The 25450-nt window shown below is 42.1% G+C and overlaps 1 long non-coding RNA gene across 1 annotated transcript in view; it reads right to left on the bottom strand.

The window, feature by feature from the left end:
• Positions 1-466: 466 nt before the first annotated feature.
• Positions 467-25450, bottom strand: part of LOC309862912 — a 49938-nt gene continuing 24954 nt past the window's right edge. The window contains exons 2-3 of the long non-coding RNA XR_014310790.1: positions 3984-4146; positions 467-1133 (exon numbers count right to left, since the gene is read on the bottom strand). This is a non-coding gene — a long non-coding RNA (uncharacterized lncRNA). The remainder of the gene's footprint in view (positions 1134-3983; positions 4147-25450) is intronic.

The raw sequence follows: 25450 nt of genomic DNA on the forward strand, positions 1-25450 counted from the left end.
CAAAAAGGCTGTGAGCCCCAGGCATATACTGCCTGTTAAAAGGTAGGAGTGATAGGAGCTCCTACTCCAAAGACTCCTGCTCCTTCTGAAGTCAGTGAATTTGACAATGAAATCATTTGTAGTGAGCAAGGAGGGGCTTTTCACAGCTCCCCTCATATCTCATTTTACTGTGTGGTACCAGGAGACTACTGGCAAAGTCCATGGAGCTGATGATCTTGCATGAAGTTTGTTATACAAGATGAATGAGCTCTAGAGAACCTGCTGTACAACATTACACCTAGAATTAATGCAGTATTGTGCTCTCAAAATGAGACCTACCTTAACAAATCCAAGTTTTCTTAGCACAATAAAAAAAAATTGTTAATGGAAGTTGAAACCTATAGATGACCTAATATTGGTTAGGATTCAAACAATTGGTCTGTGCCACTTCCAACTGGCGATGGGAGAAGAATTAGGCACAAACAAGTCAGCTGCAAGAGACTGGGAGCAGGTGACAACAGTCGAAAAGGACTGTTGCCACGAGCAACTCCACAGTCTTACTTTTATTAGATAGAAACAATAGCCAACAGAAGGACCGATGAAGGCCAAATGTTAGTCACGTCTTGCAGGCAATCAAGGAGGAGGATAAAGTTTAGAGTTAAACAAGCACATTCAAAGGACTCATCTAACTAACAACGGGGGGGGGGGAGTCCTTCTGGGAAGAGAAAGGAGCGATAACAGAAAAGGGAAGCAGGCGTCTTTCGTTCCACCCTGGGCTGACCAGGCATTCCTGGGTGCTCGGATTCCCTGAAGCAGGCTGCGTTCCCCTGGGCAGGCCGGGCATTCCCAGCTGCACAGCTTCTGTGAAGGGGTGGCTTTCCATCCTGAGCGAGCCAGGTATCCCCAGCTGCCAGCTTCACGGTCGTGCATAGTCCTTCTCCCCAAAGACCTGTTGCCAGTATATGTATTTCTTAAGGCCATATCTAAATGTGCTTGGCAACTAGTAAAATCCTCCAGGAGTTACATTTTAAGTAACAAATTGTTCCTTGGGGCAGCAGCATCTCCCCCCTTTTGTTTGTGAAGAAGTAGAAAAGTTGATTTTGCAGCTTCTTGAGTTTTCATTCGTTGGAGGGATTTTCGCGTGCTTCTGAGGACTAAGCATAAAAAGATTATAGCAATAAGAAGAATAATCATTCCACCTATAACACCGAGACCAGTTTGTGTGATCCAAGTAGAAGGGTTTAAATCAGACAGAATATCATTAATTCTTTGAGTAAAACTCACTCCTGAAACGGATTGTAATGATGAGTAATACTTAGAATCGTATCTTAAAATTGTTTAATATCTAAGGTTAGATTATCACCATAATGGTTAGTAATATGTCGCCAAATTTTGCTCCAAGATACTTTTGATTGATTATAGGCATGGGAAGTAACACAGAAAAAAGAAACATTTCAATCACATAAAATATGAAGTCTAAGCTTTATATGCTGAAGATCATCTCCTATATATATCATGGCTAGTTTCTAAATCAGAGACACTTTCATCTAATTTTTGATCTATGATCGCTTGTTGATTCCAGGCCTTGCTAGCATTCTCGTGCCACTTCTGTACAAATTGTGTAGTTTGTACAGTTTGATGCAAGGCCATTCCTGCAGTGGTCGCTGTAGCAGTAATGGCTATAATTCCTAGAATAGCTGTTATAAGTAACCCAACAAATCTTTTTGTTCTATGGACCCAGTTCTTCAATACTGTTAAAAGTATATGTACGTCTAGAGAGCTTTCCCAAACACGGTGGTGTTTCACCAGTAGTCAAATGCCTATTCTTCTTCTAGCTAAAAGAACGATAGAATTGTCTTTATATACATTCTTATCTACACAGGTGAACGTCTTACAGTTTAGACAGTCTATTTCTCTATTACTATGAATAAAAGTCATTTTTCCAATAACAAAAACATAGGGATCTCTAACACAAGCTCTTACCCATTCTTCATCCATAAGGAAAAAAGTAAATGCATATTTATTAGACTGATGAATGTAAGAGTCATTCCAAACTCTTACGTGACTTAAAGCGGTAGTGACCTTCCATAAATTCTTTTGTCTTTTATGATAATCAACAAAAGGAGATGGCATAGAAAGTCCCTGCCCAAGCCACACCAGAGGTGCATCTCCTGAAGCTAATGTTTGCAGTAAAATGGGATCATCAAAAACTTGCCATTTTAACTTTTGATGAGGGGAGCAGGCTTCCCCAGTACAATTGGTGACTGCCATCCCCTTAGGGGACCAGTCCCATACAATGCCACAGGAATCATTAATAACAATACTGGGGTGAGAAGCTCGACAATCCCTCCATAAAGGGCAAATTCCCTCATCAGACCACATTTGTGTTGGTTTGCATTTGGGAATGGGGGTGCTGCATTATAGCGAGGACCCCGATATTTGTAGGCTTAGAATCCTTTAATGGAGAATAAATGTAACTGAGCTTTAGTCAAATAATTATTAGTAGTAAGGTCCACCAACCATTTCTGATAACCAGGAACAAGGCAACTGGAATGACTGCTGATGCATATTGGCCTATTTTGATATCCAAAAGTAAGATTGATACTTGTGCCCTGCTTGCCCACAGTTGAAACATAGTCCTTTAAATTTTCCTGTGGTCAGAGCAGCCATTGCTTGAGCTAACAAGCAATAGGTCTTTATAGGTCTCTGTTCCTACTCCTTGACATAGCTTAATATAATCTGTCAATGTTCCCTTGCCTTTAAAGGGTTCTAACAACTTCTTACAATCAGAATTAGCATTCTCATAAGCCAACAGTTGCATAATGGTATCTGTAGCCTCAAGATTATTTATCTGCCTTCTGATAGCCTCTTGTAATCTTGCAATAAAGTCAGTATAGGGCTCTCTTGGACCCTGTACCACTTTTTGAAAAGAAGAGTACTTATCTCCCTGAGATTCTATTCTCTCCCATACTCTCAAATAGCAACACTGGAGCTGCTCAACAGCTTGATCATTCATTAATACCTGGTCTTGAACCTGGGCCCATGGTCCAAGACCCATGAGCTGTTCCATGGAAATAGGAATGTTATGAGCTCTATTATGGGCAGCTGCTATTTCTTCTTGATCTTGCCACCATGTTTTGAACTTCAAGAACTCACTTGGATATAGAACTGTTCTCGCTAGCAATGACCAATCTGTCGGAATAAGTCGATTGCCTTCTGCGATGCCTTGAATAATTCCTGTTGTAAATGAAAAATTAGCTCTATAGTTTTGTACTGCCTGTTTTAGTTCCTTCAATAATTTGAAGGGATATTGCTCATGCTTGGCCTCATAGACACCATTAGGGTTGTTAGGATCATGTCCTGGGCCGACATGTTCTGTTATAATAACTGAGAAATTAAAATGCAAGGCATCTAGGTCTCCCACTCGCTGTGCTTCAAGGAGGCCTTTCTGAACAGCCGATAGCCATGTACTTTTCATCTTTTTCATTAAATAGTGCCTTCTTATAGAATGGCGGAGCCAATGGCGACAGTGCCATGGGCACCTTTTGTTCTGTTACTGGAGGAGGAGTTTCCTCCTTTCTATATTCCTTTCTGGTGGCTTTAATAGTTTCTTTCTCCTCCTGGATGGCATGTTCAGGTTCCTCTTTTTTAGTTTCTCCTGAACATTCATTATCGCTCTCCAAATCAGGGGTTTCTAAAGGCTCCAAAACAGAACAAATGAGGGTCTAAGTAAGCCATATAGTGACTGGAATTTGCTTTCCTTTCATATATGAAAGTTTTAACTTGTGACCTACTTTTTCCCATGTTTGTAAATCTAAAGTCTCTAATATAGGGAACCAAGAGCAATGTTCTTTAATTACCTTTAAAATTTGCTCCATAAGTTGGCCTTCACTGACTTTTGCTCCTCCCACCTTCAGGAGCCTTCTCAATAAACACACGTAAGGGTGGTAATCATTTGTGCTCTCTAGATTACCCATACCCTGCGATAATGGCCCACAACTCACCAGCGGGAAAAAGGGACGGCCGTGCAAAACTCACGTTGGGGCTTCTTCTCCTGTTTTATTTCTGATCAGATCAGGTCTGGTCTGGTCCCTGTTCGGGCACCACTTGCCGCTTCCAGCCAGCTACGGGAGATGAATTAGGCACAAACAAGTCAGCTGCAAGAGACTGGGAGCAGGGGACAACAGTCAAAAAGGACTGCTGCCACGAGCAACTCCACAGTCTTACTTTTATTAGATAAAAACAATAGCCTACACAAGGACCGATGAAGGTCAAATGTTAGTCACGTCTTGCAGGCAATCAAGGAGGAGGATAAAGTTTATAGTTAAGCAAGCACATTCAAAGGACTCCTCTAACTAACAAGGTGGGGGGGGGGATTCTCGGAAGAGAAAGGAGCAATAACAGAAAAGGGAAGCAGGAGGTTGTCATTCCGCCCTGGGCCGGTGGCTGCCCGGCTTCTGTGAAGGGGCAGCCTTCCGCCCTGAGCGAGCCAGGTATTCCCAGATGCCCAGCTTCACGGTCGTACATCATCCTTCTCCCCAAAGACCTGTTGCTAGTATATGTATTTATTTTTTTGGTAAAATTCTTTTTTATTTATTTATTTTTTATTTTCAGCATAACAGTATTCATTATTTTTGCACCACACCCAGTGCTCCATGCAATCCATGCCCTCTATAATACCCACCACCTGGTACCCTGACTTCCCACCCCCCACCCCTTCAAAACCCTCAGACTGTTTTTCAGAGTCCATAGTCTCTCATGGTTCACCTCCCCTTCCAATCTCCTCCAACTCCCTTCTCCTATCTCTCTTAAGGCCATATCTAAATGTGCTTGGTAACTAGTAAAATCCTCCAGGGTTTACAGTTTAAGTAACAAATTGTTCTGAGGGGCAGCAGCAGGTCTGCTATATTTATACTGGAGCATTACTGTACTTGTCCTTGCTACTTCAAGAGTTAAGAGAAAAACATTGCCATGGTTATTCCTTAGTAAATAAAGTATGCAAGCCCTAGTGGAAACACAAAGAAGTTATGGATTCTTGAGCAACATGCTGCCAAGCCCTAATCTCATTCACACAGTACAGTCCACACAGTAAAACAGAAGGTAGAATAAGACTAGCAAGAGCTAGTTTCAGTAACACTCTTGCTAAAGTTTGTCTCTACTTGGCATGGACAATAACACAACTTCACTAAGTTCTTGGTTAGGCCAACTTTTCTTCGCCATGGCAAAGAGTCCACAACGATCTTGTCTTGGTTCCCCAACTGCCACCACAATGTTCCATACTATTAATGGCATTATTTGTAGGAGATGAACAGCAAGAAGCAAGTGTCTTAGAGGATTTAGCAATATATAAGTACCAAGTACCAGAGGTTGAAGATAACCACCTCGTAGAAATGTAGGCCTGACACCTCAATGGTCTGGGCATATTGCAACATATTGCAACACGCCCTCTAAAGTAAAGGACAAATTGCTGGACCTTCTACCATCCACCAGGAAGCATCTTTTCAGGCTTTGGAAACAGACTATATAGGAGTACTACTCTGACTCATTTACCAGGTAACCCACAAGCTGTCAAACTGAAGTGGAACCAAGAGCAAGAGTACACTCTGTAGCAGGTTAAGTTGCCCTATCACTTGGGCCTATGGCACAGCACTCAGATACTGGTCAACAGATGCTGTATGGAGCCTCTTATGGTCCAAGTGGAAAAAATAATTCAAAATACAGATGCATAGGGTACTGAAGCAAGGCCATGCCCTGTTCTTTTTTTTTTTTTTAATTTTTCTTTCTTTCTTTCTTTCTTTAAATTTATTTTCAGCATAAGTATTCATTGTTTTTTGCACCACACCCAGTGCGCCATGCAATCCGTGCCCTCTCTAATACCCACAACGCCTTGTTCTTTTAAGTAATTCTGCTGGATTGCTGTTTGGCTCCATTTGAAACCAAAGCTTGACCATGGGACACCACAGGACCCTAAAGTTTGATAGATTAGATAAAACCAATTTCATGGAAATCTCAGGTCAGAGATAGGCATCATAAAACAAAGAGGACATTAAACACCAATTATGATTAACTGCAAAAGGTACAATATATCACATAAACAGGTAGTTCAGAATCTCATAGTACCCTTCCCCTCTCCTGTTCATTTGCCAGTCCTCTCTCAAACCACCTGTGGCTCCTTGGGGTTTTAACTAACTGAAGAGGAAATGCACAAACCTGGGTTATACGCAGGTCTACAGTGTGCCAGCAATGCTGGAAAACAGTCACTGGAACATTAGTCCCATTCAACAAACTGTCTGAAAGGCAATGGGAGATGGAAAGCCCTCCCAGTGGCCGACTTTTGGGCAATTTTTCCCACTTTGCATGAAAGAAGTAGGTTGACACATCCATCTATTTTTGTAAGCAGAAACACAAAACAAGCAAGATTGAGGATATTAGCCATCTCACTCAAACCAACCCACTCTTGCTCACAGGGGACCATGGAGACTGGAATGAAGGCTGTCAAAGGCTGGGTTCCCTAGGAGCAGACTGAGATAAATGTGGGAAATTCATTAGAGAGTACTCTTGACATTACCCCTTGTGGAAGGAAAGGAAGCCAGATTGGCAGAGGGAGGCGTGGAGTTGCAATGCAGTCTCATGAAAGCTCAGCCAACCCCAAAGGGTATGCTAAAACTAGGATGGGTCTTCAATGCCAATCTGGATGGCAGGACCAGACTATCATTCTCCCACTTATCAGAGACTAGATATGGGTCTAATCCAGGGGTAAGAGAGGGGACAGTACTCAAGATAAGAACAATGGAGGGTTAAGAGGGTTAATATCTGATGCTAGTCTTCCAACTGTCATCCCCAAAGCAAAGGCAAAAAATCATTGTGCAGCTGCATTCTGGGCAGCACATCATGATGTCTACCATAAAGGCTATACATGGGCCACAGCAGCATGAGCTCTTCTGTGCTCAACTCTGTAAGGACTCAATGGTTTGCTGCTGTCTGGAATCTAGAGCAGCCTCAGTGAAAAAAGGTTCTTCTGGCTCTGTTGCCCCAACTTTGTCCCTAGACAGTGGTAAGCACCATGGTAGAGAATTACAGAGCTGCTTACATAGAAAACCAAGACTTCATGTTATTTGTGAATGAAGGAGAGCTTTGTGCTCTATTCAGGTTTCTACCCAAGGTGTTGACTTCAGGTCTCCCTCAGGAGATGTTCAGGAGTCTGCAGCCTGTGGCCTTACTAAGCAGCTTGATTTTAAAAAGGAAATGTTCAATTAACAATGTGACTGAAATATATGTGCCATAGTCCCATTGCTCTATCTCTTGCTTCCAACAGTATTTGGATGGAATAGATCCAGGGACACCTTTTTTTCCAGCCTCTTTTCTAGTTTCTGTAAGAACCATTTTCTCAGCCATCCTTGGCTTCTGAAACTACCCAACACAATTTTTTGAGCTTTGCTGCATATTACTAGTTAACCATGATTGTTAGAATTATTCCACCAAGGTGGAAGTCGCCATCAACTACCCAGTCAACCTGCACCTGCAGGTCTCCTATATCTCCTCTAAGGGCCTCTGTTCCAACCATGAGGACATGTCTCAGAGGGTGTGGGCCACTTTTCTCATGAGCTGGTCAAGGAAAAGTGCAAGGGTGCTGAGTATCTCTTGAAGATGTAAAAGCATTGTGGTGGCCACACCCTTTTCCAGGGCATACAGAAGCCATCCCAAGATGAGCAGGGTTAAACTTTGAATACCGTGGAAGCTGCCATGGTCCTGGAGAAGAACCAGAATAAGGTTGCTGTGCATCGGGATGAATGGGTTCTACCTGTGCAGATCCGCATCTGATTTCCTACAGAAAATCAGAATACTTCCTAGTTAAGGTGAAACTCATCAAGATGTTTTAGCCATGTATATTGTGTACTATTGATATGATTATGCTAAAAAGTTGTTAATTTCAATCAGTATAGAAGTGCTTAAGGCCTAAATCCAAATTGTCAAATGTAGATTTATATATTATACAATAAAATATTTGAAGCAGAAAAAGAAAAGATCCTGGGTTTCTTTTTAGAAGGCTCAGTCTCAAGCAGGACTAGGAATCTTCTAAGCCTGGTGGTCTTCGAGGAGCCTCTCTGATACACCCCTGGAATCAGGGCTGCACCTAAGCCCCTCCCTGCAACTGCTAGGTAGCTTTTTAACCACCCTGGATCTTTTTCCCAAGCCATGAACCAAATGGAAGAGCTTCCAGTAAGAAAAAAAAAGGGGGGGGGGGTGTTGCTGGAATAGTCATACTAACATTTCTACGGCCTCTTGTTCTTTGTGAATCACATACTTAAGTATCTGAGGAAAATAGATTTTATCCACGCCGATTAATCTTCTTATTGCTCACCTCTGTGAGAGTTAATGGGGGTATGACCTTGAGACCTAGAACCCAAGAGCTCAGAACCCAGGAGCCCTTATGCCAACTATATAGGTGAATGACTTGGTTAATGCTACAGACTTTCTACCAACTAAGTATGGGGATAGCCTTCCTACTTCCAGGAAGGAGGGCTCTGGAACATTGAGGTGACTCCCATGTTACTCTAGAAGCACATTCGCAGGCAGAGTCACCCACAACTGACCCTGTGCAAGAGTGATGACCAGCACAGTATTATAGTCCCACCTCCTGAAGTCCAAGACTGTCCCAGAAGCCATAGTAACTACTATCTGAACTCAGCAGTTCTAATTACTTAAGTCTGGGTGGAGTCATAACTTCAAAATTTTACCAAGGCCTTAGTACCATTTGTCTATCTCTTCACACGTGGAAGCCTTCGCACAAAGGAAGACCCCTTTGAAGTTTTACTCTCAAAGACCTAGACTGGGAGCATGCATCAATCATCCACTCTGAGCTAAAAGCGTCTCTTCCAAACTGATATGCCACAGATCTCTGACCCTGAAGCTTACCTATCCACCTGGTCTAGGCTGACACAGAAGACAGGCCTGAATGGGAAGTGGACATCCAGGTCTGTTATCTCATAGTACCATTTTCTTAGAAACTACAGACTTAATATTCCAGATCTTAAGTTTAGCATGAAAACAACAAAAACAAACAAACAAACAAACCCTTGTCTATACTGAAAGAACAACGAGCCAACATGCAAGCATTAGGTTGGCCAAGGTGACCAGAATTATAGGTGGATCACACATATCTTCACTCTTGACTGCAGAAGTCAGATATCCTACCCCATGTAGATAAAGGAGCAAAATGCCCAGGGGTAGTTTTTAAAGAAATGAAAATGGTATGTGGGCTATATTTCCATTATATCCTTCTAAAATGTTCACTAGTAAATGTTAGATTAAAACCCATTATATTGTTTGGTTGTCAATTCAAACCCATGGTCACTGCGGTGGCAGTATAAGGGAATCATCCTAGTGGAATGTCAAGTACCACCCTGGGAAAGGCACATACCAACTGGCCCAGCAGATGGAGTACTCAAGATGCCTGTTGTTTCTTCCTCTGTCAAAGCCTAAATGATACATGAAGTCACTGACCACTGGAAGACTCAAAAGAAGACCATCCTTAATCCCAACCTTTACCATCATTCCTCCTCTTAAAAACCCTTTGACCCTACATCGCCCTCTAGCTGCCACCTCTTTCTCTACTCACCTTTGTAATACTCCATAACATTCTAAGTCCCCATGCCTAGTTTTTATTGTTTTTTTGTTGTTTTGTTTTGTTTTGGGAAAGCTATTACACTTTTCTCTTAAACTCCATGAAACAAGTTTTTCTTTCCTTAACTCTAAACTGTTCAGCACTAAAACCAATCATTTCTACTCCTTATCTCACCTGTCAGCAACACTTCACATGACTAACCACTGCTTCCTCCAAGAGCCACTTTCTCGAGTTAACTTCTAGAACGCACTTCTTTGGTTCTGTCGCACTGAGCTCTGCTTCTCAATATCATTTGGTATTTCCTCATCCTGCCCTAGATATCTTTACAGGCCATAGGCAAAATAAATAGTGCCTTACCAACTAAACAGCAGAAGACAAGTTTACTTATGATCTGAATTCCAGATGAAATGGGGAGAAAATTCCCATTAGTGGGAATATTTTAGTCTGATAGTAGAGATTAATGTTACAAAATTTCATGTTAGCAATCATGAGTGAAAAAAAAATCTGAAAGTTAGGGGTGCCTGGGTGGCTCAGTGGGTTAAAGCCTCTGCCTTTTGCTCGGGTCATGATCCCAGGGTCCTGGGATTGAGCCCCACATGGGGCTCTCTGCTCAGTGGGGAGCCTGCTTCCCTTCCTCTCTCTCTGACTGCCTCTCTTCCTACTTGTGATCTCTGTCAAATAAATAAATAAATAAATAAAAATCTTTAAAAAAAAAATCTGAAAGTTAAAGCTTTAGTCTACTACATCTTTAACACTGATATGTCCAATTACAGGAGTACTACTTTTAAAAACTTCCGACTATAGCCCCTTAAAACCACTGTGTTTGCCTTCTTTTTACTAAGGTCTCTAGAATTGTCACTTCATTTGAATAAAGAGCTTTTCCACATTTTTTTACTTTCAGCTATAAGATCCAATATAGAGGGGCGCCTGGGTGGCTCAGTGGGTTAAGCCGCTGCCTTCAGCTCAGGTCATGATCTCAGGGTCCTAGGATCGAGTCCCGCATCGGGCTCTCTGCTCAGCAGAGAGCCTGCTTCCTCCTCTCTCTCTCTCTGCCTGCCTCTCTGCCTACTTGTGATCTCTCTCTGTCAAATAAATAAATAAAATCTTTAAAAAAAAAAAAAAAGATCCAATATAGAGATCTAGGATTTGGCCTGATTTGTATGAATTTCAACAAGAAAAAAAAAAAAATACACAGTCACCCAGTGTAAGAGTTTAAAAGACCTAAAGAAATCAACCTAAACATGTGTCTAGAAGGCAATGCTGGGCAAGGTACTGTATCTACATCTGGAATTCACTCACCAACCAAGACCCTAGGAAATGGCCAGGAAATTTTAGCCAGGTGACACTTGAATTCAGGGTTACCTGCAGAAGCTTTCTAGAAACTTTAGAATCAGAAATTGGAAGGTGTTCGGGTATCGCAGATACTTCTGAAGTAGGCAACTTCATGAGAGAATTAGATATATGTGGTATTCTTCCTGTCTTTCTCCCCTCTTCACCATGACTATCCCAGGAAGAAGAATGCAGTGCCAATCAGGAAAGGGGAGGGCTGAAGTTCCTTTCCAGTTTCACCAGTACCCACAGAACCTCTTTCCTGGTGACAGCAGGAGCCAAGTAGGCCCTTTAAAGGCCTTGCCCTCTCTCAACACCTCATGTAGCTTCCATCCAAAACTGGAGATATGGGTTCCCAAAGTTCCTGAATGTAGAGGAGGAAAGCCATTACCAGTTAGAAGCTTCTCTCTTCTGCACAGATTACATCTTGAGCCATGGAGTACACCTACAGGTATGCTCACCTATACCCAAAGCTTATCTTACCTCTGGACCCTCACAGAGTACATGCCTGTTTCATAATGACACCTTTTTTTTTTTTAATTTTTATTTTTTAAGAGAAATCATGAAAGCATGAGTGGCAGAGGTGGAGAGGGAGAGAGAATCTTAAGCTCCACATCAGATACGTAATCAACTGAACCACCCAGGCACCCCAATCTTGTATTTCTTTATAGCAGTTAATTAGTGTTCATAAGGTAATTTGATCAAAAAGGCCAAAGTCTTGCAGCACTTTCTAGGGAGGCTTTCTTTTGACCATGAGCATTTTCTTCAAAGATAAGGCACCAAGTTATAAGTAACTATGTCTTAGACCCTGAGGATCACAGACTATCAAGGCTAGCTCTTGGGGAATGGAATCTACCTTTGAAAAAAATAACAATGGTCTTAGAATTTTCCCCCCTTCCAACACTGTAGGTAATGAAGATAATCCTGTTTTTATAGTTCAAAAAGCTCCAGAGCTTCCAATAGAGAAAATAGAAAAAAAAAAAACAACCCTCTCCTTGTCTTCTGTGCTCATACATCAGTCTGACCAACCTTGGTATTTCAAGGAAGAAAGTGCCTAGAGGTTTGCATCTTTGGTAAATAATAGGGTTAACTGCACAGATCCCATGGATTGGAACAATAAATGGGAAGGTTGTTTACATAGTTATGGACTACCATGGTTTGGAAGCTCACCTGTGTTTTAGTTACAGAAGAAGCTTTATAGGAAGTGACAAGACAAACTGAAAGATCCAACTTTTCCTGTTTTTTGCCAAAGTGATCTAGTTCAAAGATCAGTGAACCCCAATTACTCAAGATGAATGTTTTTATGTAATTTGGATTTACTTTAGAAAGATAAGGCTTTTATCATTGGGGACCCTGGATCTCAAAGACAACTTTAGATCACCTTTGATTTAAGAATCAAAGAGTCTCAGGGCACCTGGGTGGCTCAGTGGGTTAAAGCCTTTAGCTCAGGTCATGATCCCAGGGTCCTGGGATCGAGCCCCACATTGGGCTCTCTGCTCAGCAGGGAGCCTGCTTCCCTTCCTCTCTCTCTCTGCCTTCCTCTCTGACTACTTGTAATCTCTGTCTATCAAATAAATAAATAAATAAATAAATAAGACTCAAAGAGTCTAGAAAACCAGGAGTGACTTTCTGTACTATAGAGTGCAATAGCCACCATGTGGTTTTACATGAATCATGAACCTTCTATCATGAACCTTCTAGATGGAATGGATGTTGTCAAGAGGTACCAGAGGTACCTCGAGAGGGAGTCTTCCAGGTGAAATCATCTTAAAAATAAACCTATCTGCTTGCTTGGGGAAGAGGTAAATGAAGTGAATAGGAAGTTTCCTCTAGGAAAGGGAGGCATGTGACTTAGGCAAAGGCCTTGATCATCTTCTGATAACTGAAGAGCAGGAGTTTTGCTCAGCAACACTATTCTTTCCTTGTGCCCCAAAGGGATAAATTTTCATGGACAAGGACTTCCTTGGGTCAGGCCTTCCAGGTGACCTCCACTGGTGAGGGTTCAATCTGAAAAGAGATGTCCAGCGGCATATCCACCCTGAACAACCCCAGATAGAAATCACTAACTCTCAGACCAAGTTTCTCTTCCTGCTCTATCCCATCTTGAGTGATGTTAAGAGGACCAATACCGCAGGGAGAATACTGGTTCCCAATGCTCATAATTAATATTCCCTGTGCATCCCATGTAGAAAGTGGTTTAACAAGGGATTAATCAGAGCTGGAGACCATTACTGAACACCTAGGTTGTAGGAAGCCCAAGTTCTTTTGTGAAGGAATTTTGTGAAGGAATTTTATAAACTATGTGGAAATCATGGGTGAGAGTTAACATTGGCATCAACCCAGTCCTCAATAGACCCAAGTCTTGGCTGCCATTTAACTCCTTTGGGAGCTCTATTGCTTAATGCCACCTGGTAGCCTTAAAGAAGACAGGTCTAGAGGCTGGAAGTCCTGGTGAATGTAATCTTGAGTGTCCCATCCCAACCATGGTGAACTATACTATACTATATAGCAATCAAGAGACCTCAGTATATACTTTAGAAGTTCTTAGGATTTGTGAAAGAATTTAGGAATTAAAAATGGAATGAACCTTAGATCCTGAAGTTTTAAGAAAGTCATTCCTCTGAAAGAAGCGTGGCTATACAGACGCCATGTTTTAAGACCACCCAGTACCATAGCAAGAGAAGAAACCCTTGACTGACCACTCATGCTAATAGGAAACATGACAGACATAGGACGCCCAGGCAGATGGAACCAGAGTTAGCTGAACCACATTCTCAGGGGCTCATGAAATCCAGGAAGTGGCCTCATTTTAGGGTAATGATATTACCTAAATTGCCATTAGAAGTCATTAAGTCCTGGTAAGATGGGTCAGATGGCTTGCTTAGTGTTTCTGATTTGAGAACCTTATACCTTTTTAAAAAAATATATTTTATTTATTTATTTGACAGAGAGAGATCACAAGTAGACAGAGAAGTGGGAAGGGGGGGTAGGCTCCCCACTGAGAAGAGAGCCCAATGTGGGACTTGATCCCAGGACCCTGAGATCATGACCTGAGTTGAAGGCAGAGGTTTAACCCATTGAGCCACCCAGGGGCCCCAAGAGAAACTTATATCTTTATACTCCAGGTGATTTAAAAAAAAAAAAATCCTACTTTTTATCTGTATTAGAAAATTTACGGGTTTTTTTTCCATTGAAGATTTTCTGTAAATTCAAGTTAGTTCACATATAGTGTAGTATTAGTTTCAGAGGTAGAATTTAGAGATTCATCAGTTGCACATAACACCCAGTGCTCATTATATCAAGTGCCCTCCTTAATGCCCATCACCCAGTTATCCCTTCTGCCCTACCTCACCCAGCAGCAACCCTCAGTTTCCTAGAGTTCAGCATTTCTTATGGTTTGGCTCCTTCTCATTTTCCTTCCCTCACCCTATGTTCTTCTGTTTTGTTTCTTAAATTCCACAAGTGAAATCATGTTGTCTTTCTCTGACTTAGGTCACTTAATATAATACCCTCTAGTTCCATCCATGTCATTGAAAATGGCAAGATTTTATTTCTTGGTGGCTGAGTAACATTCCACTATATACACTTATCACATACATTTTTTAAAAGACTTTATTAGAATATGGGGGGCAGGGGGACTAGAAGCAGATTCCCCTCTCAGCACAGAGCCTGACGTGGGGCTTGATCCCATGACCCTGAGATCATGATGTGAGCTGAAGTCAGACACTTAACTGATACAAAAAATACTTGAATTAAAATGTACGTAACACTGTGTCAATCAGAATACCTGGAACCAAGGTATAAAAAAAGCAAAAGTAGCCTCACTTGCCATCATTCCTGACCCAGGAATGTACACTTTTTTTTTCTGTGTATGTGTACCTTTAGGGACCAGGAGCTCTAACTCTGAAGAGCCCATGAGAATACTTCCAGGGGACATTGAGTTCCTTGTATCCTTGGGACTAACAGGCAAAAAAATAAAAAAATAAAAAAATAAATCACCATCTCATCATTGATACTTAACTGGTCAGCAAGGGAACATAGGGCTCGTGAGCCACAATTGGGGCTAGGAGGAATCAGTTTGTCCCACAGGTGGCTCACTTGGACATTTTTTGGTTCTCCTTTCCTAACTGTGATAATAAACAGAAAGAAATCTCAGCCTGAGGAGGACATGGTGACTCAGGTCTTCAAGATAGGATAGTAAGTTATGCCACAGAATAAGCCAACCAGATCAAGCTAGCTGAGGAGGATGGGAATCAAGACAGGGTAGTGAAGGAAGAAAATGAGGAGTTACCATTAGGAGACCATGAATAATTGTGAGGACACTGACACTAGCAATAGCCACTATAGTTTATTCCACTAGCCCCACTCTTCCTAAATTTCCACAGGAAGAGTTGCTTATCTTGGAGGAGCTGTTTCTCAAATGTATATATAGTAGATCTGATTTGGCATAAAGATTGAACTATTAGGCAGAGATGCACCACCAGATCCCCTCCTCAGGAGTATCCTGGCTTCTGGGAGTGCTATCAGCTGACAGGGATAGTCCCCACAGCAGAGTGCCATCTCTTCCTAGGTCATACACTCCCAGGAACACCCCACACCCAGCAACTGATCAAGGTGGGAGTAAGAGACTTGGTTTCAGTTCAGCACACAGTAATTCTGATCCATCAAGGTCAGCCAATGCTGTCAGACCAACTTAAGCTTAAAGCTCAGATGTTCTACCCAGTTCTGTTTCTACCCCATCCCTTACACAAGTGTGAATCTCAAAGAACTACCTAAAGAACACTCTGAATGTGACACTGCTGTGTTGTTTCCTAAAGAACCATGGCAATGATGAGGGGAGAGCTGTGTTGGAATGTGACATGAAGGTGCATCAGTAGAACCAGAATGAAAATACCCGGACAAACCCAAAGCTATATCAGAAAGACCACCCCTTTGCTTCAGTCTACATGTACTTGATGTATTGTTGTGCTTTGCAGTCACATTGGTGCACCATGTTGAGAATGTATCTAGAATATTCATGCAGAAAGAGAATAGAGACCCTCCTTCACTTACCACCTAATTTTCAGATATTCCGTGTATAGTTTAGTGATTATGATCCCATTATTTTTAAAAATTCAAGTTTCATAAGAGGGGGGCATGTTATCTGATTTTTTTAGTAAGAATCATGCCACTCAGCATATGTGCTCCTGAATCATTGAAACACAATCCCCCTTAGATGTTAAGATGTCTATAGGCAGTGAGTATCTGCTCATCTTTTCTATTGAGTCCATCTTGGCCAGACTCATCCTCAGAGTTTGAAGTTCATTTCTCATGTCAGGCATGATGACGACCTATCCAGTCCTAATGAGCAATCTCTCCTTGGTCCCAGTAGAAGTGATTCTCTACTAGTTGTACCTATGACCCTTGTTTATGATAAGATGGCTACAGAGCTACCCTTGGCTTTACCTTCCCAGGACTGGAGCACTGCCCAACCTTCTGGAGCTCCTTAGATAAAGTACTAGCACTGGCCCTCAATAAAACAGAATTACTGCTATTCCAGATGAACATCTTGAACTGTTGGGACTACTCCAAAATAAGTTTTTATACAACAAAATGAATAGGCAAACTGAATGGGAGAAAATACTGGTGAATGATATATCTGATAAAAGGTTAATATCCAAAACATGAAGAACTTAAACAATCACACAATCTGATTAAAAGATGGACAAAGAACCTGACTAGACATTTTTCCTAAGACACAAAAGTCCTCAACATCACAAATCAGGGAAATGCAAATTGAAACTACCACGGTGTGCCACACCAGTCAGAATGGATAAGTATTTAAAAAAAAATGTATTAGTGAGAATGTGAGAAAAGAACTTTTGTGCACTGCTGGTGGGAGTGTAAATTGGTACAGCCACTGGAAAACAGCAAGGATGTTCTTCAAAAAACTAAAAATGGAAATACCATATGATCCAGTAATTCTACCACTGGGTATTTACACAAAGAAATAACTTGAAAAAACGTAGGCACTCTTATGTTTATTGCAATATTATTTACATTAGCCAAGAAATGGAAACAACCCAAGTGTCCATCCATAGATGTCCATAGATAGATAAAGATGAGGTGTGTATATATAATAGAGTATTACTTGGCCATAAAAGGGAGATCTTACAACTTGTGACAACACAGACAAGCCTAGAAGGTATTATCCTAAATGAAATAAATCTGAAAAAACACCACGTGATTTCACTAAATGTGTGATCTAAAAAGAATGAAAACAGACCCATAAATATAGACAACAAATTGGTGGTTGCCAGAGAGGAGACTGGTAGGTTGGATGGGCAAGATCAGTGAAGGAGAGAGGGAGGTTCATGGCTTTCAGTTACAGAATAAGTCCCAAGGGTGAAAGGTACAGCATAAGAAATATACTCAATGGAATTCAATAACATTTGGTGACAGACAAAGATAATGAACCCTTTCTGTCCTGATCTTTTCACATGTTAACCTTCCCCACTGTGCTTCTAGCATCTTAGAAGGACTCAAGCTTCTTCTGGACCTACACCTAGTCATTACTGTAGATACATATCATGGAGACTGAGCAAATGTTCTAGGTTACTTGTGCACATGTCCAGTAAGGACACCCGATGACCCCAAATGAAACTGATCTGCTGGAGACCAACTGTTTGATGCATTAGTGAAACCCAGCCTAATTTTTCCTGCCAAAAGTAACCAAGTAGAGGTGCAAGAGAATGAGGACCAAGGGTCCCCCAACCCATTCCTGGCAGATTCATCAAGTGGGACTTCTGTAGCCTTTTCAGACTGTCTGTGGTACCTCACTGTTATTGGTTTTCAGATTACCCATGTGTCTCAGGAAACTGACCATGCATTTACTTTCCAGAATATTTGTAGTCTGATAATGAGATCCCCTTATGGCAATAGCTACTCAACAATGAGCTGCCCTCAAAGGGCTGACATTCCCTTGGCAACTTATTGGTAACCTCAGGAAGGAAGAGGTGGGGTGTTATATAGACCAAGGGTGCTATGTGTCTACTTTGGGAACTTAGGTTCCTACCCAGGCCATCCCTGGGAATGATGCAAGTTCTTTCACCTGGTTGACACACCCCCTGGCTGCCAGCCTTGCCAAAAGCAGGCCTACAGAATTTAAGTCTTATAAAAATGCTTTTGTTCCACTTGCACTGGCCTTTCCAGACAGAAGGTATGGGTAGAGTAGGGGGATTACTGGGAAAGAATGTCAGATTGGAGCTACTTGAATGTCAGATTGGAGCTACTTCACTGATTCTGTGATAGTACAAGGAGAGCAAAAACTCAGGTTGGGGATCAACTTAGACCCCGGAAGGTGGGAGTTAGAGGGGGAAGCCATGACCTTCATCTTTCAAGAGAGCATCCAAAAACTCCCTCCACAAGAAATATACCCAGAGCTGTGAGCACTAGGAATTTAATGGACCACTGAATCTGCCATTCCCTGCAAGAAGTCTCCTACCATAGGACAGCAAGGCATGGTCCCAGCTACTGAACCTTACATGAAAAAGGCCCTTCAAAAGTCATACCCAACTCCATTCTCAGTCATCCCATGTGGTAGATGAGCAAAAATTGGATTCAAATGTCCAGACAGGGACCCAGGAGCTGGCCAGCTGGTGGGAGGCTTGGTGGAAGACCATGGGGGCATGGTCATGCTGTATTACCTGACTAATGCTCCCTGTCTCCAGGTGGAATTGCAACTAAATAATGACTGTTTCTAGGGGCATCATGTGTGTGCTTGGGACTGTTAACTACGTGAAAGGCAAGAGTTACCTTGCTTCCCTCATGAAAACGCTGATTTTTGCCCCACTCCCCCCAGAAAACACTGGCTTTTTCTAGAGTCCATGTCTCAATATTTTTTGAAGGAGGAAAATGTTATAGGGCTATGTTTCAAAACAGTTGCCTTTATTAGCTCTATCCGGGCAGATATCCATGCAACAAGCACCTCCAAGGTAGCATGGCAGCTTATTCTATAGGTTCTTCCTTGGTCAACACCTGCTCCAATTCTCACCTCAGTACAGGAATGGTAATTCCTGCGGAAAATCAGAATTAGCTGTTAGAAGCAATTGAAATTAGCGTTTAGGAACAACTTTAAAAATCCTTGGTCAATGGGTCTATCTTTGGGAATGATGCCTGCCTTTTCATCTGCTATAAGTGATAGGAGTGGTATGTCTATCAAGGCCAAGGCGAGGGTGTTGCATGGAGAGGCAGGAGGAGAAGGCATACCCTATATTCCACCTTCCATCCTAGCTGGAAGGTCAGTAGTCATCTTGCATCATGAAATAACCTTAGCAATAGAATCCACCCAGAGTGAAGAAACAAAATAAAGGAACTTGGGATCTCCTTTACCATGGAATGCTATAATGGTCTTCTATCCAGATTTCTCAAATACTATAGATATAGATGATATAGATATAGATATAGATATAGATATAGATATAGATATAGATATAGATATAGATATAGATATAGATATAATTCTATCTTGCTTAAGAAAAAAAGTTGCCATCCACCCTGATGTTGAGAACATGGGAAAATTTCTATTACTGGGATGTAAATGTTCTCCTACTTCTAAAGGCAGAATGGACTACCACTTAGATCCTACAATTTCATTCAGGGTTATGGGTAGAAGAGATGCCATCTCCCCAACCTTCTCTGTAAATATTAACCACCTAGGGCTCTTAATGAGATTATAGGTTTTGAGGTGTTTGAGAAATCTTTCTTGTGGCCAAATACTAGAAGAAACCAAACTTGAAGTCACCAAAAATGAGGAACTGATACCTCAAGCTATATTGTATGCTACAGTATCAACTCTGAGGTCCCCATCCCCTGCATCTATCCAAAATGGGTAGAATTTGACATCTGCCATATCCTCCACATCCTTCATTTAAGGCAAATAGTAGGAGTTTGACTTACCAAGGACCTTTAAATTTAGGTGACATGGAGACATTTGGGAAAAAAAAAAAATCGCCAGCTCTAAGTCACAACCACCTGACAGAAAAGTTCTTCCTAGACTTCCAGGGTAGACATGAACTTTACCCTGGAACCTCACATTGACTTGTATGTTTAGTAACCACCAATCCTGCTGGAAGCTGCAAAAATATGCACTTAACCTTGAAGTATCGTGGCCTACAAATATCTGCTCATCTACAGAGGTGGCTCAGTGCCTAGACAGTTCTCAGAGCACTTGGTCCTCCTGCAGATTGGCAGAGAGAAGGACTCAGGGTTTTCAGGCTCATTTCTAACACTCTGGGGTTCAGGTTCAGCATGACTAGGATGGAAGATGATCTCAGAGCACCCTACCTGGCACCCTAGACTTCAATCTATGGGTCCCATAAAGACCAGTTGGAAATATAGCAGCCTCCCTTCAAAACTTGTAGCTCAACTATGCAGATTCCCCCAAGAACATCCACATGCCAGCAGCTGATGACCTAGATGTCCATCATTGTAGGAGGGGAGAGGATAGAAAAAAAGGACAAAAGGAATCCTTGAACAAAAGGAGTCCTAAGAATTTTTCCCACTGCTTTGAAGGGTTTGGGCAGATATCTACCTTCTCTACTGATGCTAGTGATAGACCGTGAACTTACAAAGAAGAACACACAGGTGGTTCCTTCCAGTGCTCCCTTGTTGGGGAGATTTAGTGGGGCAGAGAAGGAGCTATACCACAGACTGTGTGCCCTTTCTTGAGATCCTCCAGAGATAACCTCACTGATTCTTCCTTTGGGTATCTTCACCCACTCAGAGGAAGGAATCAAACCAGCCTCTTGAATTAGCCAGATGTCTTCCTTTCTGTGGAGAGAGGCACTCACATTTGGGATAAAAAGAACACCAGTATAGAGAGAAACAAGGGATCCAATCACAGAAGACCTTCTCACCCTCCCCAGACACAGAAACTGATCAGGACCCAGCTTCCTTTGATTACTAGATCTTGGAAACTGGAGAAAATATGACTAAGAATAATGGTGTCTTTTGACCCTATTGCTCCTCAGTGCTCTTCAACAAATAGGAAAACCCTAAAAAGACAAATTAAAGAGTCATAATTGAATGTAACTACTATTTACATGCAAAAGCTAACTCAAGCATTTGTTATAGCTTAGCTATCTCAAATATTTATGGCCAAATAAAAGGCATCTAGAAGTTGTTCTATAGTCTTAAAACTTGAACAGTCCAAAAGGTTAGAACTGCATATTTTTTAGATTCTCCTTTTACAATGCCAAAATAAAAATCTAGGTGAATAGTGTAGTCTCTTATTTGGCTAATACTTATTCCCCAAAATCCTCTTGTGCCCTTGTGCATACTATCTGCACCCCTGTCTCAAGGCCTGAGCTACCTCCCTAATATCCTACAAAAGGTCGTGTAAGATGGACAACTGTGCCTTGGGCATTCCTTGGAGTAGAGGAGCTAACATCCCTGTCCTGCTCTGGTAGAAGCAGTCAGACCCTCAGGGTTCAGTTCACAAAACTAGACCTGGTGGTGGGTATTAAGGAGGGCATATATTGCATGGAGTACTGGGTGTGGTGCATAAACAATGAATCTCTTGGAACACTGAAAAAATAAAATAAAATTTTTTAAAAAAGAAAAAAAAATTATGAAGTGTATTCATAAATCTGCCCCCTACAGAATCCTGGTGTAACAGTTTGCAATTGGTTACTACTTAATTTTCCCTGGAGACTAAGGTTTCTAAGAGTTAAAATTCTCTAAATGTAGTTAAGACTGATGGAAATAAGGAAAGCAACTCTCTCTGTATGTAGGAAAGAAAGATGTGTAAGAAAGGTATAAGAAATGAGAATGGGGGAGGGGTGCCTGGGTGACTCAGTCAGTTAAACATCTGCTCTTGGCTCAGGTCATGATCCCAGAGTCCTGGGATCAAGTCCTGCATTGGGGTCCCTGCTCAGTGGGGAATCTGCTTCTCCCTCTTCCTCTGCCTGCTGCTCCCCCTACTTGTGCTCTTTCTCTATCAAATAAATAAATAAAATCTTCAAAAAAAAAAAAAAAAACAAAACTGAAGTGCCATGTGCAAAATTAAATAATATCAAGGGAGGGGACTGAGATTGCTTCAGGAAAACTTGGGACTCTAGAGAAATATCAGAAACTACCTAAAGGTGCTGGCAAAGGGGAGGGAGCTCAAGGCTGAAAGACAAAACCCACCTTCTCTCCATCCCCTTCTGTATTGAACTTGGAAATCTAGATGTGGCTTGAATCCTCAGAGCAAGACACAATACTCTCTCATCTCCACCTTTCTGAGATCAGAGACAAAGGACAAAGGTCCAGATCGAGGGGCTGATATATCAGTTACAACACAGATGTCAAACATATTTTTCCATACTGCAACATCCCAATACAACAGAAGTACTATGGAGGGTAACTTCCATAGATCTGGAGTGACTCCATGTCCTTCTTGTGCCAAGGACAAAGAGGAATGTACGAACAAAATCAGAAGGATTCTAATTCCCTCGAAGTGCTACACATGCGGGGAAGATCCCCACATGCCTGGTAAGGTTCTGATTGGTTACAAGATAATAAGAGGCCTGGGTATGGTGCATAAACAATGAATCTTGGAACACTGAAAAAATAAAATAGAGTCAAGAAAAAAAAAAAAAAAGATAGTAAGAGGCTTTGTTCTCCATCCCTCACAGGAAAGGATCTCATGATCAAGTATCTCCCAAATCTGGGCAGACAAGCCTCTTACATACCCACAGCAGGAATACAGCTCAGGGAGGCATTCAAAAAAGAACATCCAGGAAGCAGGAGAAAGGTGTACCTCTCTCAGGAAGGGACATTAACATTTGAGTGTTCCCTTAGGCTTAGAGCCCAAATATTCAAGAGGCGACCACCTCAGATTACAGAGGGTTGAAGCTTTAAGGCATTTGGAGAAATGAACACAACAAATCATGTTAACTCCTTCAGAAATCTTCTCAACCCCCACATTTCACTCCCCCAAAGTCTCAATGGACTGTGTTTAATGCCCAAAATAAAATTTCACTGGCAACTTCAGGATAAGTGCTCCAGCATTCATGCAGATCATAGGATATTTAACCAATGTTGCCTGTTTTCCCAGCCCAGTCCATTACTGAAACCAGAGGTTGGCCACAGGGCTTTCTGCTCTCCGATCTGACTCTGAAGCCTGGGAAACTCCAACTTCCATGAATGGCCCTCCTAGCCTAGCTCCCACCATCCCAGATCTGCTGGTACTCCTTACCCAGCCATGCCTAGACTTCACACTGGCCCACCTGTTGGTTTTAGGGACACTACAGGACATGTTTCCAGCTTACCCCAAAGGTGTCTTTGAAGACAGAACTCTGATGATCAGCTGCCCAAACACTAGGGAGTTGGGATGGGGGGTAGGGAAGAATCTCCCACAGGATTTCAGAAATATGAATCATCCATTCATGATTTATAACTTATGCCATAAGAAATATTTTGTGGATGGACAATACCTAGAGGCTGCAGAAACAGCAGCCAGTGATGGAAACTAGAAAAACTGTTTTGTACAACGGCTTTTTCTAAGCCCCAGCCAAGGAGAATTGAAGTCTCCAATTTCCTGAGAATAGCTCGCAGCAGCAACAGGTGATCAGGGACCATCACTCATGCCACCTCCAAGTATACATGTCACAGCAGCATCAACAGGACTTGTTTCTCTCAACAGCTGCACAGAGAAGCTTAATGATCACATAGTATCCCATATAAGAATACAAAGGTCAGATTCAGATACTTAAGTACAAAAGAAGCTGATACCAGCATATACAACACGAGGACATGATGACATTGAGCTACATGTTGCAGGATATAACATAAGAGGTAGAAAAGTTTCCAAAAGTGAGAGAATGGTAGAGATTGATTAGAAGGCTGATTAGCTACATTTAGGGTAATTGTGGGAACTCCACAAGAAAACAGGTTCTCTACTTCCTGGGTTGGCCTCTGACAAGGCCATTCAATTCTCCCACTTTCTGTAATCAGTTGAAACTTCCGTTCATCGGCCTATATTCCACCATGCCAAGAACTGCAGGACACCCCCTAGGGTTCCTAGGAAAGACCCAGTCAGTAATCTCACAACTGGGGGGGAGGGGTGATCATATTGCAATTGAGGGAGAGGTTTCATTGTGATCTGTGGAAGGTATTAATGACTTCACGAAGAGGCTGGCATGCTGCTAAAAATCCACACTTAAAGTACCCTCCAACCCCAGCAAAGAATCATCCAGCCTAAAATGTCAATAGTCCTGAGATGGAGAAGCACCAAATAAGCTGGTGCTTTGGCAGGAAAATCTGAAGTTTGCAGCCTTTGGTATCTGTTCAGGAACACAAGTAAGACCTTTAAGACTCTGAAATATTCATGATATGAAGTAGCACAAACAAGCCAGTCCAAATTGCTGGAGTTATTGCCCAAGAAGGTAGATAAGGCAATTGAGCTCTTTGAAGTTTCCCTAGAGACCCTTCAGCAATGTGCTATTACCTCCAAGAGTGTATACATAGACAGTGAAGGTAAGTCTGCATTTCCCTCATTTCCTTCTGGGTACATCACAATACGGAGGCTGTTTGACAGCATCTGGAAAGCTAGGACAAGGAAACCAACCTACCCATCATTCTTCTGGAGGCCAAGTCTGCTGTGTTGAGTATAAAAGTCAGACCCCAGAATAGCAATCTCATGGTCCTGCCCAGGTTCCTTTTCCATCCTAAGATTTATGTTCATTCTGTATCCTTCCTCCACTTAGCAAAGCAGCATGGACAAGAGCTTCATAGATGTTAATTTAGACTAAGCTGCAGTTAGATCAGGGCAATTGGCAAATGCATTCTTTTCCTTCATGCATGCAGAGGTACTTCAAGGAGAACATGGAGTTCTGATGCCTTAATCATGGGAAATGCCTCCACAGCACCGATGTTGCTGTTGTCCTATAGATTCTGTAGGCAGGCTGCTTTTTGAAGCAGAAAGTGCCCCTGCTGGAGTTTTGCTGGTCAATAATCATTGAGATTACAATGTTGGAGGCAAATGAACACCAACTCCGGCTATAAGTGTCCAATATCAAAGATGTTTTACTGATTAACTGGGCCAGTCAGTTTAGCTAACTGGGCTAGCTTCAGGAGCTGTGTTTGTCTTATTCCCATTCATCCACCAGCTGCCACTGATGAAGACCATGGAGTTATGTTGCAGCAGACGCTAGGCACCACCATTGTGCATATCCAGGAGATTGGTGTTCAGTAACATCCTCCAGTCAAGTCCTGTACTTTATGATGGAGAACCTCGGGGCCCTGGAGCACCTAGAATTCAAGGTAAGCCTGCCATGGTATCTAACATTTCTGATGCCCTCCTTGGTGAGTGCCCCCTGGCCACCTTCCCAGCTTTTCTATCATTCCATTGCAATGTCAATTCTTGCATTTCTGCTGCATTTAACACTGGTGGAGCTAAAGGCATGGAGCAACCCAGCTCTATCAAGAGGAGTTTGCCACGCTGAAGGGAAGCAGCCAAGGTGTTAACATCCAGAAATGCACCAGATCTAGTGG

The sequence above is a fragment of the Mustela nivalis genome, assembly GCF_964662115.1.
Source record: "Mustela nivalis genome assembly, chromosome: 4".
NCBI lineage: Eukaryota > Metazoa > Chordata > Mammalia > Carnivora > Mustelidae > Mustela > Mustela nivalis.